Source organism: Rosa chinensis, chromosome 3 (genome assembly GCF_002994745.2).
Source record: "Rosa chinensis cultivar Old Blush chromosome 3, RchiOBHm-V2, whole genome shotgun sequence".
Classification (NCBI taxonomy): domain Eukaryota; kingdom Viridiplantae; phylum Streptophyta; class Magnoliopsida; order Rosales; family Rosaceae; genus Rosa; species Rosa chinensis.
Genome location: NC_037090.1, coordinates 37,948,056 through 37,965,738, shown reverse-complemented (window position 1 = coordinate 37,965,738; position 17,683 = coordinate 37,948,056).

Below are 17,683 nucleotides of genomic sequence, written 5' to 3'. Positions count from 1 at the left end.
TTAGACGTAAATCTTTAAATAATTTAAGCATCCCATCAATAATTTTGACCAAAAAAAAAAAGATGGCATCCCATCAATAATAGTGGCCCTTTCAGATTTAGCTACCCACCAAACCAAATCAAACAAAACCTCAAAAGTAAAAAAATAAATTTAAAAAAAAAAAAAAAAAAAGTGAAAGGGAAAGTGTAAGGTTTTTACCGGTGATAGTGTGTAAAGGTTTAGAGGGGAGCATCTTGACAAGTTGTACGGCGAAGGACGACTTGCCGGAGATTACCGACACGTGTCCTTAGAGTTCGTGCAAGTGGACCATGACGCTCAATTGGTTTCAGAGTCATCCATGGACCCCACATCCACCTTGGAATTCCCTTCACCCAATCACATCCTTTTGGTTTTTTGTCATCACGTAACATTTTCCAAACTCTCCACGCGCACCGGGTTTCTAAATTTCCAAGAGTCTTTCTCATGGCTTTCGAACAAAAACAAATATTCAGAGTACCGACGTGATTTACATAAATTAAAATAGACAAATTGAAGTAGACGATTTGTATTTACATAAATTGAAGTAGATGATTTGATAACATTAAATGTACTACTTGATTATTAAAAAAATGAAATCACTTAATAAGTACTGAATCACTTAAAACGCTAATGCATTGAAGAATTTCTGAAGAAAAAAAAATTACTTCTTAAAACTCATCTTGCTCACTTAATCCAACCCACCAAGATGAGATTTGAACATCCTAATGTAACCTCCATAATATTAGTGAAGTCAATTCAACAATTCACGACTCGAGGTAAATGAAAGCTAAGCACTAAATTAAATGATTATTCTACGTTGTATGATGTGAAAACGTAACTGCTATTTTCCCCGAAAAAATAAGCTCAAGACCGGCACTACAGACATTACTTTCATTTTGTCAGTGGTCATTGGTGGGCTGGACTGCACTGTTCCAGGTAAGAAGTAGAATAACGAGGCGATTAATATTTGACAAAGTAGAAATTTCTGGCATGAGCGGCTTGTGAGCTGCGTTCACTTGTTTGTTGTTCACATGTCTCCATCTATCGTGTAGGTGATATGGCTGATTCTGTTTAAAGATTATATGTATCCAATCCCCATCTAATGCATACATCATCCATCATACTTCATTTTTTTAAATATTATTATTATTTTCTGGGTTCCTTTTTCATTATTTTTATCCTTATTTTTCTCCCATGACTTTACATTATTGACATTAAGAATTCAATAATAATTTCTGCATCCATTGACAATGTAGTGACGTGTGTGTGTATTAGTGTGAGTTATTAAATTATAGGTTTAATAAAAAACTAATAAAAATTAAAATTTTGTTTAAGAGATTTGAGAAATTTAATTAGGAGAATGAATTGTGTACTTCATTGATGATAGCCTAACAGGGGCTTATTTATATAAATGATTACAAGCAGAGAATCTGAGGTCTCATTTGAGATTGCTTTGCTTTTAAAAAAATTAGGTTTTATTCAAAATTTTAGATTTTATTATCTTTGGTAAATAAATAAAAAGCAGCTTTAATTGAAAATTATAAGTCACTAGAAGTAGATTTTAGAAGCAGCCTAGAGATTGTTTTTAGAAGCTGTTGTGGATCAAAACACACTCTGCAGTAGTGCAGTTGTTTTAAGTACTGACAGCACTTTTAAAAATATTATTTACCAAACACAAAACTGTTTTAATTCAATTATTTTCACAATATAGCAGCAACAGTTTTTTTTTTAAAAAGTCACAGCAATCCCAAACTAGCATTTATTTTTCAATAACAAAGATATCCTAATCATTGTACGATTATCTTTTCTTGTAAAACTCAATACCATTTAACAAATTGTATGCCAATCAACATATCTTTCAAATATTGCATCCCTGCTTGTAACTTTCCTTCAGTTTGAATGAAGTATGGATGACGATTTGATCCGAAAATAGCAACCAACACCAAATTCAAACCTAAGACATCTTAGCGACTTAGCCTAGCCAACCCAGTGACTTCAAATGCATAATCAACTCAGATCCAACCCAGTGACTTAAAATGCATAATCAACTCAGATGCCTAAAGAATTTTTTTTTTTTTTTTTGAAACGAACCTAAAGAAATTATTAATAAAATGGATAAATATCATTTTCTATTACACAGTGAAGTTGTTTTAGTACTATGAGTCTATGTCAAGTGTAAGCAAAACCAACATGTCTATTTCTTATTACTTGATAGGAAGAAAGAAGATCTATATTCTCTTGATTAATGATTAATGGAAGGTCATGCATTTGAATAAATAAATAAAAGGATGGTGCTAGTGGTTTTAGGTTATCATGAAAGGGCAAATTGACCTGACCATAAGTTTCTAATCGTCATGGTTATTCTCTTATTAAACAAGGCAGGGCCATGTAATGTCGAAATTTTTATGGTTGAGCGAAGGTTGAAGGAAGAAAAAGATGACTTGATTGCTTCTTAGTTTTTGTTTTGGACTTTAACAAACAACGACATTGGTGATCGATAAATGATTTTTATTTTGGAAGAAATAGGAAGATTTTTTTTCTTCTTACTATTATTATGTTTTTATGGGTTAATTCAGTAGACTTTTTTTATATCGTACACTAGATTCGAACTTTTAAACTTTTTATAATCTATGAGAAAACAAGACTACTATTTAGCCAACTCGATCAATTTCAAATTGGGTATATATTTCTTCTATCAACAAAAGGTAAATAAGTTCATGTTACTATGCCCCTTAGCTGCATCGCATATAGACTAATCTTTTCCCACGGTCATCATTCTCATATATTTAGCATTTACAACACATCTCATCATTATGAGGGATTTTGAAGGTCTAATTTTTCTTTTTCTTAGAAGCAAAGTTAGACATCATAATTCAACCTTATTGGGGTTAGATAAAAATGAAAAAAATCACTACCTTAGTAACCGTATCTGCTCAAACCTGATAGTAATTTAACTTGTTACTAAAGATTATTAATTGGACAAAAAGTTATTATTAATATTATTAGGATGAAGAAAAAAAAGAGAAACAACACTAACTTCCATTATGGATATCTCTTAAGTTGTACCTACGACAAATGGCACCTCTTAAATCCAACGAGCATCAAGTTGAACCAAAAATCACGGATTTGATGCCGTCCAGATTGTTATGTAGATATAGGATTAGATTAGATAGGAGTCCTTACCACTCGTTTTATTAGAGGATCATATTCATTAACCTTACCTTTGTCAATGCCTCAACGGTCAACTTAACTAGCTAATTGTCAATTCATTCATTTAAGTAATTTAACCACACATGCACCTTCCAAATTTTAGGCTAAGATTACAAGCACGACGAACAACAACTCCCCACTGGGTCCCCAATTATTATACGAGATATCATTATATATTATGAGTTGTGTTGTGTTGTGTCCCAATCATCTCTTGTTTGTTGAGCCTCGGCCACGATTATGCTTGCATAAATAAATGGTTAAATAATATTCCCCATTTCAACACTACGAGCTTAACGAGAACGTTTGACATATATAATCATTGAGTTTTTTAATCAGATATGATTACTTAATGTATAAGCAAGGTTGGCTAATTAGTTTAAATAAGTTCGTCGAAACTACTCTTTATTTACATACATAGTACATGGTATTTTTTCAACTTGTTTTTTGAGGTAAAAGAGGTCAAACCAGATTAATATGTAGGAAATACAACCGGGAGATGCAAAACGCATCCAAAAGGAAAAAAAAGAAAAGCTGAAAAAAGAAGAAGAAAAAGGAAACCAGTAACAGAGCAGGAACACAAGCATGAAGCTATAGACACTACGAATTGTAGCTGTGTACAGATTTTTGTAGTTAATGATATGACTACAACGAATAACTAATTTATTTGATTGAGAGGGCAATATTCCACCGAAAGATCAAAGTTTACTAAGAGTGTCAGAACTTGACTCTGTATTTTCATGATCTTTAAAGGGCAGTTCTATTTATACCTCCTAAAGTGGTATTTGGACCTCTGTTGAATTTTTTTCTCCATACTTTCCAATTTTGTCCCCTTTAATTTTTCTCTGTACACCTCATTCCTTTTCACTGTGCACATCTTTTTTATCTCCGGCAACCAGCCTGAAACTACCACTGTTAAGAGAAGATAACACCATCAATATCTTACTAAAATTAAATAATCTTTTCCAAACTCTTTCATTGAGGGAATCCAATTCTCTTTCGCAATAGAGGTTCATGAATTATTCTGAACAATTCCATCTGGTACCCATGTATTGTGAGAATGTTTCAATCTTGGTGAAAATGCTTGAATCTTGAGTGGACGAAGTGAAGAATCAAATAGAGATGATGGGTCAATCACCCAATTGATCCACTAGTGTTGATTGTTAATTGGTATATTAGATAATGAAGAAGAAGATGTTATTGATAATAACCTAATCCAACGCCACTGACGACTAGATTAAGACGAAGATGAAGATGTTACTAATAGTAACGTAATCCACCATTAAGATGAAGATGTTTGTCCTCAACTCTTCTCCCTCCCTTTTGCCACCACCAACAACATCCACATCTAGGGGTCATCATTTGGCTCTTTGGCCCTAAGCCCGCCCCAAGCTCGCCTGACCTATAGGGCAGAGGTCCGACCCGACCCTTTCTCAAATAGGGTAGGGTATGTGCCATGAAAATGAAGCCCAGCTCGGCCCGGCCCGGCCCTTTAAGCCTGCCCAATTAAGCCCTAATAATGTTCTATTTTTTAAATATGTTTCTCTTTTTTCTATAACATACAACTTATCTCTTTCTTTGTAATTGATTTCCTACACTTTATTTTCTTTAATTTTTGTTTCCTTTGTTAAACAACAATTAATTTTGAGAGATTTAGAGAGATAGTTAATTGAATATAACCACTTTAACTAATATTTTTAAATATTATAACTTAATTCCAATATACATATGTATGTATGTATGTATGTATGTATGTATGTATGTACGTGTGTGTGTGTGTGTATATATATATATATTTTAAATATGAAAATTAATCATTAAGCCACATTTTGAGAAGAAAAAAAATGTATTTCTTTTTGTTAAAAAAAATAAGGCCGTTTTACGCCCATTTCGGCCCTATTCAGAAGACCGACTCGACTCGGCCCTTTCAGCCCTAGCAGCTCGGGCCTTTCGGGTGGGTAAGGGTTAGCATATGTAAGCCATGGCCCGACCGTACTTGGCCCTAAATTTTATTGAATTTGATTACGCCCGGCCCGGCCCGACCCTAAGCCCTAAAATTTAGGGTAGGGCCTGCCCTACCTTGGTCCATGATGACTCCTATCCACATCCCTGACGTACGCACCCGCTTCGACATCCCGTCTTCCTTAACTCTCCTAGAAAAGGAAACTTGTAATTTGATTAATTAAGTATAAAACTTCAACCTGAGAAAGACTCGGTGTTTCATTGTCTAGGTGGGTATTGGGGGATTAAAGAAAGGAAAAAAATCAGTTTATTCCCCTAAACTTTGGGCCTAAAATCAGATTGCTTTCTTTTTCTGAAAATCGATTAGGATGGTCTCATACACTCAAATGACATCTCTTGAGTTCAAAATTTGAATTTGGCTCAAAACATGACGTCATATGCTGAGTTGGAGCCGACATAGGGACCTACTTTTTAGACTTCAAACCCCCTAAGAAGGGCAAAATGGATATTTCAAATTTAATCTAATTTCTATTATTTTTAAAAAAAAATTATCTATCGGCACACTGACCACGCCACCTCCAATCCATCAATGCCCTCACTCTCCAGCCCTCCAAGCTCCACGCTACCTACGAGCTTCTCCACCACACTCTACTCCCTCCACCTTTCCAAGAAGCTCCCAGACCTCGCCGTCGACCCTGAAAAGATCGATAGCAACCAAATCAATAATCACAACCAACCATTCAATTCATAATTCAAGATTCATAGTATACCTTGAATTCACAAGCCCAACCAGGCATCTATCACACTCCAAAACGTCAAATACAAGCCCAGAACCTCCTGAACAGCTGCCGAAAAAATCCCTGAAAACCGCCGTGCACAGTGAGCTCCGTCGGCACAGAAAGCAACCAAAAACCAATTCATTCATAACTCAAGAAAAATAAAAAACCATGCATACTATCGTGTAGAACGTGAAGAAGAGATTGATTTTTGTACCTCATGCATTGTTGATGATTGCTGTAGTCGCTGGAAAATGCATCGAAACTTCACCACAAAACCCTGAAGCTTCAAGCTTCGATTCTCTCTCCTCGATCAACGATCAGACAAACCTATACCATAGGGACGTCAGGGAGGACGAGACGAAAGGTTTGGGGTGGGTGCGCCGGCCGGAGGTGGTCTTTCTGGCCCGTCGGCCTCCAACCCCGAATTGGGGGAAAATGAGAGATTAGGGCTTGAATCCGGTTTGGGGAGATAGAGAGAAGTTAGATAAACTTGTGCCTACGCCGCCGATTCAGATAGAGGAGGAGGAGGACGAGGAAAGAGATGACGTGGTGTGGAGCTTTAGATCGAAGGGAGGTGGAGGTGATAACATGGTCATCGAAATAGAGAAGGGGGGGGGAGAGAGAGAGAGAGAGAGAGAGAGAGAGAGAGAGAGAGAAGGGAGGTGGAGGTGATAACATGGTCATCGAAATAGAGAAGGGGGGTAGAGAGAGAGAGAGAGAGAGAGAGAGAGAGAGAGAGAGAGAGAGAGAGAGAGAGAGAGAGAGAGAGAGAGAGAGAGAGAGAGAGAGAGAGAGTTAGAAAAATAAGAAATGTCTATTTTGCCATCCTTGTAGGATTTAAAATCTATAAAATAGGCCCCTATGTCTGCTCCAACTCAGCACGTGATGTCATGTTTTAGCCAAATTCAAATTTTAGACTCAGACGATGTCATTTGATAGTAGGGACCATCGTAATCGATTTTCAGAAAGAGGGATCAATCTGATTTTAGGCCCAAAGTTCAGGGGAGTACACTAAATTTAATCCTTAAAGAAATTTGTAGGATGTTAGTAAGTGAAGAGATATTGTTGGGGAGGACTAAGGAGGACATATGAAGAATCTCTTTGACTATGATACACGAGAGCCTCTCTCTCTAAAATCTAGAGAGAGAAAACAGATCTGAAAACACCATCACCCCTCCCCCTTCTGTCTTGCCCAGATATTGATCCATCCGGATCTAGATCAACGGCTTGAGAGTTGGGGGTGGTCTCTCTCTCTCTCTCTGCTGTTTTGGGAGTCGGCAACGTCCCTCCAGTCTCTCTACCCTTTTGTGGTGAGGTTTTCTGAGCTTTGGTCTCAGTTTTAAATCTTTTCATGTCTCTTTTCCATTTTATCTCTCCTTGTGCTTGCCCAATTTCTCATCAGATTTCCAGATCTATTCTCAAACCTCCCATCCTCCTCCATCTCAAACACCTCACCCTCCCATCTTCATCTGACTTTTCTCTTTTTCCACAACCCCATCTTCACTTTCAACCCTTGGAGTCTCTATAGGGATCTGTTCACTTAAATTCACACCTGATGATTGCAGCAGTACCAGCAAGCCACCGCAGTGTGTGGACATCGCCAGACCAGTGGTGTTGTGATGCATGGTGGTCTCCACCTCCACGACTACCTTTACTAAGTTCTCTGTTTTTCTTGTTTCTTCCTGTGCATGCTATTTCGGTGTGGAGAATGATGGTGGAGAGTTATTTGGCCTCTGGAAGTCAAGTTTCTGTCGGAGCTCATCTGGCCATGGTGGTACTCATGGCGGCCAGCCTGTGTTGCAGCGAAGACTTTGGTTTTAGATCTAGGTTTTCTGGTATTTTGGACTTTTGGGCCCGGCTTGTCAATTAGTTCTAGTTTAGTTTATGGGTTGTCTATTGGGTTTTCGGGCCTAGGACTCCTACTTTTTCTGTATTACCTTTGTAATATGGGTTTCATCTAATGAATGAGTTTATTTGACCCAAAAAAAAGAGGAGGACATATGAAGAATCAACCTTTGTTGAAGAAAGAGATGAAGTGAAATCTATAATTGGTATTCTTTCTTAGTGAAGAAAAATAAAATTTATCATTTTTTTTTCCTCAAAGGCAATATAGGATTTTGAAAATTACAAAAAAAAATTGGGAGGTCCACATGCTAATTTGAGATGTTTGACTAAAAGCTCTCATATTTAAATTGGTCTTAAAGATCATTTCTACATAATAAAAAAAATGTAAATTATTTGCTCATCTAATCATAGTGAAGAAATGGACAATTTTAGTAACAGTCAGTATTTTCATGTCAATTACTTATTTGATTAATACAAGTTTATGGATAGATGATCTCTGTTTCAGTTAATTTTTTGTGGTGATGATTTTTAACTAATTATCTAAAATATAGACGGTTCAGATTAGAAAATTGCAATGTATAAAAACAATTAAGTTAAAGAATTTGGATGAGAGTATTTTCCGGCTAAATATCAATCTCCTCTTTTGCTTTCATGGACGGAAAAAAAAAAAAAAAAAAAAAAATTATAGCTAAGCTATTAATCTTCTCAGCCTTGAAGTTGTAAGTTGTTTATGACGAAGATGACCTAGGCCTAAGCCTTGGCCTTCTTGTTGTACACTAGCACAGCAGATAGCAAGTTAAGCAACAAAATAATTTTGGCAGAAACTGAGGGACGGTTTCACTCAAAAGATGTTATCTGGTGCCCTAGTTGTGTCTGTCACCCTGTCTTTGGCCTATCCTATCCTATTTATAGAATTGGCATCTGGTGCCAAATTGGCAGGCTTTCCTTTCACTCCTTCTCCTTGTGAGCGTGCGTGTGTTTATAAATACATATATAAGAGTTGACAGTAATATCTGTAGGACAGTGTTGGTGTTGGCGGTGGTGGTGGATGATAGTTACAAGAAGGAAAGCTTTGGGGTGGTTACCATTTCCAATAAAAACCAGTTGTCCATCTCCAATATTATTCCTCCTAGGCCAAGGAATATATTCTACTTGTAACAATGGGACTACTTACACTAGTTTACTACCAATCAATGACCACAGCCGGAATCGATTTGTGGCATTTTGGTTTGATGCCAAACACCGAGACAGAGGTGCACTACTAACTAGGAACAGGATGCTCCTAAATCCTGAAAAATAAACTTTTGGGTTCGCAACATGTGGCATTTCTCTGTTTTGTCAAAAATTAGGCCCGATTCTTGGTTTAGGCAAAATCCAATCCTATTGAGGGATATGCAGTTTTAATTCTCTTAATGCAGCAAACGATGATATCCTTGCGATTGCGATGAGACTAAGTTAGAGGTTTAATCTTGTGCAATATAGCCAAACATTACGGAACATCATTGTTTAGCGGCCATAAGTTTGGTTAAAAACTTAAATACATAGTCAAATAGTCATTAAGCTGCAATTATCATAGTCTATACTCTATAGAGTTTTTTTATTTTATTATTATTATTTTTTCCTTGGGTACCTGGCCTCTTTCGGTGGAAGTTCATTTGTCCAAAAAAAAAAAAAGCATATTGGAATATCTAGGTGGACCACAAGTCCACAACAAAAAGCTTCTGTTCAGGGTAACCATCTTCATGGATTCTATTTTCCATGGGTGTCATCTTGTCCGCTGGTATGAATAAAGCTTCATGTGCATAAACTTTTGGGCTCATATATATAATGTAAAAAATATTTGATGAGACAGTTAGAGATGTCACGATATAGAAATTCTGTATGACAAAAATACATGTTTAAGTAAATTCAGATTATGTGTCTGATCCAAATTTAAGGTTACTTGACCTAGTTGTAATAGGGTTTAGAATTAGAGATATTCTCGGAGATATTCATAGATATCTGATTAATTGTATGATTATATTTTCTTGTACAACTCTAATTCTATGTCTTGTAATCCTCTATATAAAGAGACCCCTATTATCAATGAAAGTACAACTCAATTCTCTCACAATTTTAATTTTCCTTAAACATGTTATCAGCACGATGCCCAAACCCTAAACCTAATAGCTAAAACCCTAAATCCGAATACAAAACCTTGAAACCCTTTCGGTCCCAGCTGCACATCTTGAAGCCCTCCATCACAAGAGTCCAGAACCAGCGGCGCCACCCCAAGAACCGGCTGGAAACCTATCAAATCGGCCACCGGAAGCTCCAAACCATCCGTAGTATATATTCCACTGGTTCACCACCTTTCAGACCTCCAATTGCTACCAAATTTTTCCGCAGGCAGCGTCTCGATCCCAGAATTTGGGAACATGAAAAAAATTTCCCGGAACCGGCATAAAAATTCTCGAACCAGCGCCGAATTTACCAAATTACTAAACCGGCAGAATAAATTCCATAAAGGAAGAAATCAAAAAGAAAAAGCAGCCCAGCCCAGAAAGGGAAGGAGAAACCCAGAAGGAAGAAATCAAAGCCCAACCTGAAGGTCAACGACCCAGAAGAAGTCAAAGTCCACTAACACAGGCCCATAACCACGTCATCAGAAACGTCAGATCCACCACGTCAGAAGATTTCTGCCACTACAGCAGCCACGTCAGCAACTCGGTCAACTCTGGTCAACATCGTCGGTGACTTTTCCAGCCACTTCCAGCCAATTTTTTCCAAACCAAATTTTCAGGCGACCTATTCAAGGTATTTTTTACTAAAAGTTTCTGTTTTTGAGTTTGTATTCATTTTCTCTTCTTTTTCTCGGGGACTTGCAAACTCCCTTCTTCTACCCCTCTTTCTTAATCATAGGGGAGACCTAATTAAGCCGAACTGTGGGGGTTCGTGCTCACACCAAGCTGGGAGCTTGTTGAGATCTCCAAACTTAGAGTTTGTAGAGAATTTATGATCGACCACTTATGTCATTGTTTCGATCTAATTCAATACCTCTTGGAATTGAATTTCTTGGAAGCGATTACGCTCAGAAATTTTATATGTTTTCGTGGTAGCCTTTCACGCTCCTAAACTAACCCTAATTTCTTGTTCTCTTTCAGGATGAGTAACCTGAACAAATTGGACTTTGCTCTATTGGGAATAACTGGCTCTGGATATCACAAGTGAGTTCGTGATGTCCGCCAGCATCTCAAGGCTGATGGAATCCTGGATAGAATTCTCGAGCCTAGCTAGTAGCCAGGACGTGTTAACTGTTGAGCAAGCTTAAACTTTGGAAGCAAATAGAGCAGCCTTAGAGGCAAATAAGACGAAAGTCATCATCCTAATGACTCGTCATATGGATGATTTGCTCCAGTACGAGTGTATGAATGAAGAAGACCCCAGAAGGCTGTGGGTCTCACTCGAAGAAAGATTTGGCAACGTCCGTGACTCCCTGCTTCCTGACCTAGAAGTGAGATGGCATAGCCTCTGCTTCTATGATTTCAAGTCAGTTCTTGACTACAACTCGGAAGCACTTCGCATTACATCCTTAATGGAATTCTGTGGTAAAGAGATCAAAGATGCGATGTTGATTGAGAAGACTCTCTCTGTTTCTGGTGGCTTTCTCCGGGTACCTCACACAGAATGCTATACCGTCCGGGGTACCGATCCAACTCCTAAATCCTGTATCAAGAACACAATGTTAGAGGGGTAAACCGTACCAGACGGTTTACACCTCTCCGATGCCTGAGTGAGAAACTAATAGATGTGTATCAAGTAAATAGTGGACAAAGGAGTTATTACCTCTGAAAGGTGGTTGTGCTAATGTCTTTATATTTGAGCACGGGAGAGGAGTCTCCCCTATCCTCGATGTGGGACACAGGTCCTTCTGATGTCATTTCAGTCGTGTATAGATGGGCTGTGCTGGCCTTGCCCTGGGCCCTGGGTGTCCGGGGTGGCACTCCTTGTGAGGCCCATCATTGTGGGTTGTGAACCCGGCCCATGGCATAGTCCCTGGGAGTACCGATGGGGCCAAGCCGATAGTGCCAAACCTAGTTGATTCCCCAGTATGTACACTCTCTACCTTCCCCGTCTCTGCATTGATGGTTGCTAAGAACTATCGAATTGATGTTACTGCAGGACGGATCACAAGGTTTCAAGAGCTCATTAGAGCTATGAATGTCCCTAAAAAGCATGACAATATCCTTGTGAAGAACTGTAATTTGAGATCTGTAGAAACAGAGCTTATTCCGGAATCCAATTATAGTCGCGCCCCTAAGGGAGGGCGCCAAGAGCGAAACCCTAATCTTAGGGATATTTCTGGATGTTCTGGTCCATATAATCTCTCTACTTGGGAAGGTAACAGCCAAAATAGGCGAACATGGAATTGAAGAGGTCAATGTGAAAAGAGAAAGAGAGGCAACGCCTCTGGCCACGTTGGTGGCGCCACCAACACTAAGAGCCATCTAAATGACGCTTTCAAAGTGCCTTAGTCAATGGAGTCTGAGCAAAGAGATGTATGTTCTCGATGTGGAGTATCCGGTCATTGGGCACACATTTGTAGAGTTCGTGAAGAAATTGTCACCCCTACAAAGCATAATGTGAAGCAAGAGAAACTCAATATATGGAAAAAGAAGATCAAGAAGATGATCTAGAGTGAAGGGTTGAAGACTACAAATCTGGCTGGGATCAATAGATCGCCAATTCTGTTTAAGTCTTTATTTTTCCAAGAGATGTAATAGACAATTGCCATATACTTTGTAGTAAATGCCATTGGTTTAGTTTTTCTTCACATAGGCTCATCCAAAATGAGTACGATGTCTAGGAAGGTTTTGAGATAAGTGGTACTTAAGCGAGCTTTGCTCCACCAACATCTCTCTACTCACCTGGTCATATTTATTTTGGAGTTACCGAAAGAAGTCAAACGACTACCTTTGTTTTGTATTAGCTATCTTTTGGATTAGATTCTCCTAATGGTTAATAGACAATTATGTACTCCGTCGGCTTATGAATAAAATTTCGAGTTCTTTTCATTATGACTCCATTTTGATTATGAGCATATTACTTTGTGACTACGATGGCTGGGCCATCAGTGTTAATTCAAGGACACGGAATAGCCCAAGTTCCTTTTGCCAAATGGCACCTTGATTACTGTCACAAAAACTCTCTACGCTCCTAGGGTAAATCGCACCTATGAATAGCCAACGGATTCCATGCGAAAACGCATGTAGAGAATGGAAATTAGTTCCTTTGCAATACTTCTAACGATTGCGAACAAAGGCGTATCTTAGAGAAGTTTATGTGTCTCTCTAGTGGACTCTATGTCACTATTCGAGTCATTAAATCTAATAAAGTTATGAGAGAAGATATCATGGATTTAGACACATATTGACTTTGTCACGACATGATAGGTCATCCTAGTCATGATATGATAATCCATCTACTAAAGACTTCACACGGACATCCATTCTTTCGAGCGAAACGAAGCATGAATCTAAAGTTGATTCCTAGACTAAGTGTGACCGCCGTTGGTGCCTCTAGCGCCGCCGTAGTCCACCACCAGCCTAGGGCTGGCACAGTCCCTATCCATGATGCCATGGATGAAGCCCTAAATGATGCTGCAATCACCAACTTTGTTTCAAATAGCGTTCCAGACGCTTAGGCCCAACCAAAATCATCATTGGTTGCGTCTAAAGCCTCTCGCTTGTTTTACAAAGCCTGTTCCTTAGGGAAATTAGGATTGAGAGCTTGTTATGCAAATTATATGAAAATACTCATTATGTTCTTACATAGAATCCATGGGGATTTTGTGGACTGATTCAACCAACTTGCGGACGCTTAAATATTTCATGACGTTGGTTGACATGCAAACATGATAGGAGCATTTTAATGCGATGTTTTAATAGTTATTTCCTCATATTTTACTTAGTTATTTCCTTAAATAAATAAATTTTAATTTAGTTTTATTTTCTAGGTACATTGGAATAAATGGAGAAGAAATGAGCTGAAATGAATTAAAAAGAGAGGAGTGCTGATGGCACTAGGAAACCACATGGCTTGAAGATGACGTGGGAGATATTATGGGAGATTAAATCTGATTTTTGCATGGGAAATGATGGAGATAATGTGAAAATCAAGGAGATTACGCTGAGAAAATCTTGGGAGAGTTTCATGGGATTGTGCAACAAGAAAATGCTCAAAACAAGTCCAGATTCGTTCCTTAATTCCCTCAAGATATGTTGGCTGAAATTAGAGAATAAAATCTGCAATTTTAATGTGAAAATCAAGGGGAAAACATTAAGGATAAAGCCATGGAGAGATTTAAGGGAGAAAATGTCCAAAATGAGTCTGGATACATTGTCTAGGTTCATGCTTAGATATTTGGCCGAAAATGGTGAATAAAATCAGATTAAATCTTGGGAAAATCAGCAATAATATATTTGGAAAGATTATGGATTTATTTTGGAGCTTTTTGATTGGTTGAGTGACATGGCAGAGCTGACGTGACATTAATTCATTGGTTGGAGCTGTGTGGTGCAACAAGAAAATTCCTTAGAAATTAAATTCATGAAGCCTTGCCTTCCCCTATAAATAGCCTCCTCTCTAGACAATTCTACACACCACCACCACAACAACACCACCACACCACAACACACCTCTTCATTCAGAAAATTCTCTCCATAACGTCAAGCTTTCTCTCCATCCTCTAGTTTCAAGTTTTTGCGTCTTCAAGCAAAGAGAAGAAGAGAAGAAGAAGCCATGAAGCCTCCTAGCCGCCATCATCCACCTTGTGTCGTGAAGCTTTGGAGCCTTGCTTTCAAGATCCAAGACCAACGTCTCAAGCTTTCCACCATTCATCCTTCATGGTGTAATTCTATCTTATTCCTTGTAACCTTTTTGGTTTTCTTTGTTTTGATTTCGTATGAACTTGATTTCTAGTTGACATAAACGTTAAGGGCAAAGTTTAAAGCCTATTTTTATGTTTTGAAATAAAGTTGTGATTTCTATATGTTGATTTATATGTTGCTTATGTGAGATTGCTTGATTGATTTTAGATTATAGAAAACTTTTATATTTATGTGTTCTTTGGTGGCCAACTTAGGATATATGCATGTAATTGGAGCTAGATTTAAGTAGTAAAGGCTTTGGACAAAAGTCAAAATCAATTAAGGAGGATTGCAAATAGGTGAACTTATTCATAACTAGGTTGTGCACTTTGGTTGACATCCTTTTTTTGTTCTTAATGCGTTGAATGTGTTCTTGATTAGCTAGCTTTCTAGACTATGATTGCATGTTCAATAGGATTGATTTAGGTGCTTTCACTTAGATTAATTATTCAAGGAAAGTAAAAAATGGGAAATCGTTTGCTTTCTAATGTTTCACATGGTCAACTTCTTTCTCATGATGTAGAAGATCAACTATAGGAATTGTGATTGGATTTCTTGCATATGATTGTGGATTTGATCTTTGTTCCTTGCGTTCCACCCGTGTATATATGTTTTTACATTTTCTTTATTTTATTTATTTATTTTTTGATTTAATCTTCCTAAAACCCCCTTTTGTTTCTTTTATTTTTGTAAATAATACTTTATACCTTTCTTTTATTTTATTTATTTTAATTTTCAATTTATTAATCCTAAACCCCCTTCTTTATGTTTGCTTGTATATATTTCTATTCTTTGTTTTATTTTTGTAAATAATACTTTATACTTATTTTAATTCTTTAGTTGTTTTTGCAATTACAGGTGTACCCTCAATCCCCGGTTAGAACGATCCCTATTTACCATATACTAACGATGACATTTTCAGGGTTAAATTGCGCGCTTACTTTCAGCGTATCAAAACACGCTAGTCACGTGTTATGCCATTGTCCACTTGTAAATGTTGCTTATATTACACTCCTAGCAAATATCATATGACAATGGGCTCACTCCCCGAATCATCCTATTCTGTCAATTGGACTTGACAATGCTAGAAAGTTCACATCGAAGACTTTCGATGGTTATTGCATTGGGACTGTGTTGGACATCATATTCCCATGTACACACCCAAATGGTCTCGCAGAAATGACTACGATGGTCGTCAGGATATTGGTAATGCGCACCAACCTCCTTATATCCGCTTGGGGTGATGCAATATCTCATGCAGCTATGCTAATTCGTCTACGACCCACCGCCACCCAATCTACCTTTGTGTTACAGTTAGTGATTGGGTACAAGTATCGTACTTACGCATATTTGAGTGTGCCATTTATGTGCCAATTGCGCAGCCAAAGCGCTCTATGATGGGTCCTTACAGATAAATGGGTAACTATGTTGGATTTGAGACTCCAACAATCTTCCGCCACTTAATGCCCTTGCAAGGCGATCTCCTTACCACTAGATTTGCAAGTTATCACTTTGATGAGACAGTCATCCCGTCGTTAGGGGGAGATAAGAACACGGATGTTCAGCAGGAATGATAGGACCAAATTAATGCACAAATCAATTCAGAGAATGGATGTTTGCAGCAATCATACAACAGATTTTCCAAAATGTCAACCAACGTTGTCTGAACCAAAAAATTCTGGGTATTTACACAACGCATTGATGCAGTTTTTGGTGTAGTAAACCGTTACAAGAAGCAAACCACGAACTAGAAACAAACTCCATCCTCAAGTGCCTCACACATACAGAACTATAGCGGGTATGCTAAGTCGACCACAGCCATACGAAAAGGACGCCTCACTATTTTCCTCATATAAAAAACTAAAAACTAAAAAAAACGTACACCCAGTGTGCTAGACTTAGCCTGTCACCTCTAAGCCTAACAACAAAGGGTAAAAACAAAAAATATAGAAATAAATAACCGAAAAAACAAAACATAGTGGCCTACTAGGCCCACATCTAGGCCTCAAAGCTAACGTTAAGGCTGGAATCAAACCCTAGCCACCCTAGAAGCAGTCTGACTTTATCGCCGCCGCTAGCATCAGTGCCTAGGGCCCAAGACTAGCCTAACCACCAGGGGAACTACATATATATGTCATCTCTAGCCCTCTAGGGCCCTTTTCCTACTACCTTGGTTGAAGTTTATGCTAATTATAAGATTCAATATGCTCTTTCAGTTCCATAGATTCAGCAACCAACATATGTCATCTTAGCCGTCTAGGGCTCTTTTGTTGCTACCTTGGTTGAAGTGGTTTAAGCCACAAAATTTTCTCCCACCTGCCCTACCAAGGAACTCCTAAAAAATTGATGAGTTTTAGGTTTTATGGAAGGGTTGTTCTCTATGTTTGGCTCTTGGCTAAAATGAGAGTTGATTGTTTAAAACATTGGTTGTATATAGGATTGCCCTCTATTGTGTTGTGTCCTAAATTTGACCTATGAAATTTATGAAATGTGATGCCAGATTAGTTGAAGTTCAAGTTCAAGTTGAGATGACCTACGAACTCTTGCTTGATCTGTAGTTTTTTCTTTTTCTTTTTTGTTAAGAGAAACTATTGATGTATAATAGTCACCCCAACCACCATATGTTCAATGGTATTTGTCTAACTCTATGCATATAGTTATGATTCATGAATATGTTCATATACATATGAGGAATTATGTTGAAGAATTCATAAAAAAATTAAACCCGCAGCATCGCGCAACCTGATTTGCTAGTTTTAACTATACATTAGACAAACTCTAAACCTATGATCTTATGAATTAATTATGCTCATATGTGGCAACGATGGTCCCTTTTCAATCAGAACATCATAACCAATGCTGCACAAAAGAGCTATTGTACCTATTTTTGAAAAATTATCATTAATGGAGACACAATTCATTATTTCAAAGCCTCCAAATAAGGTATAATTTCGATGTATGAAT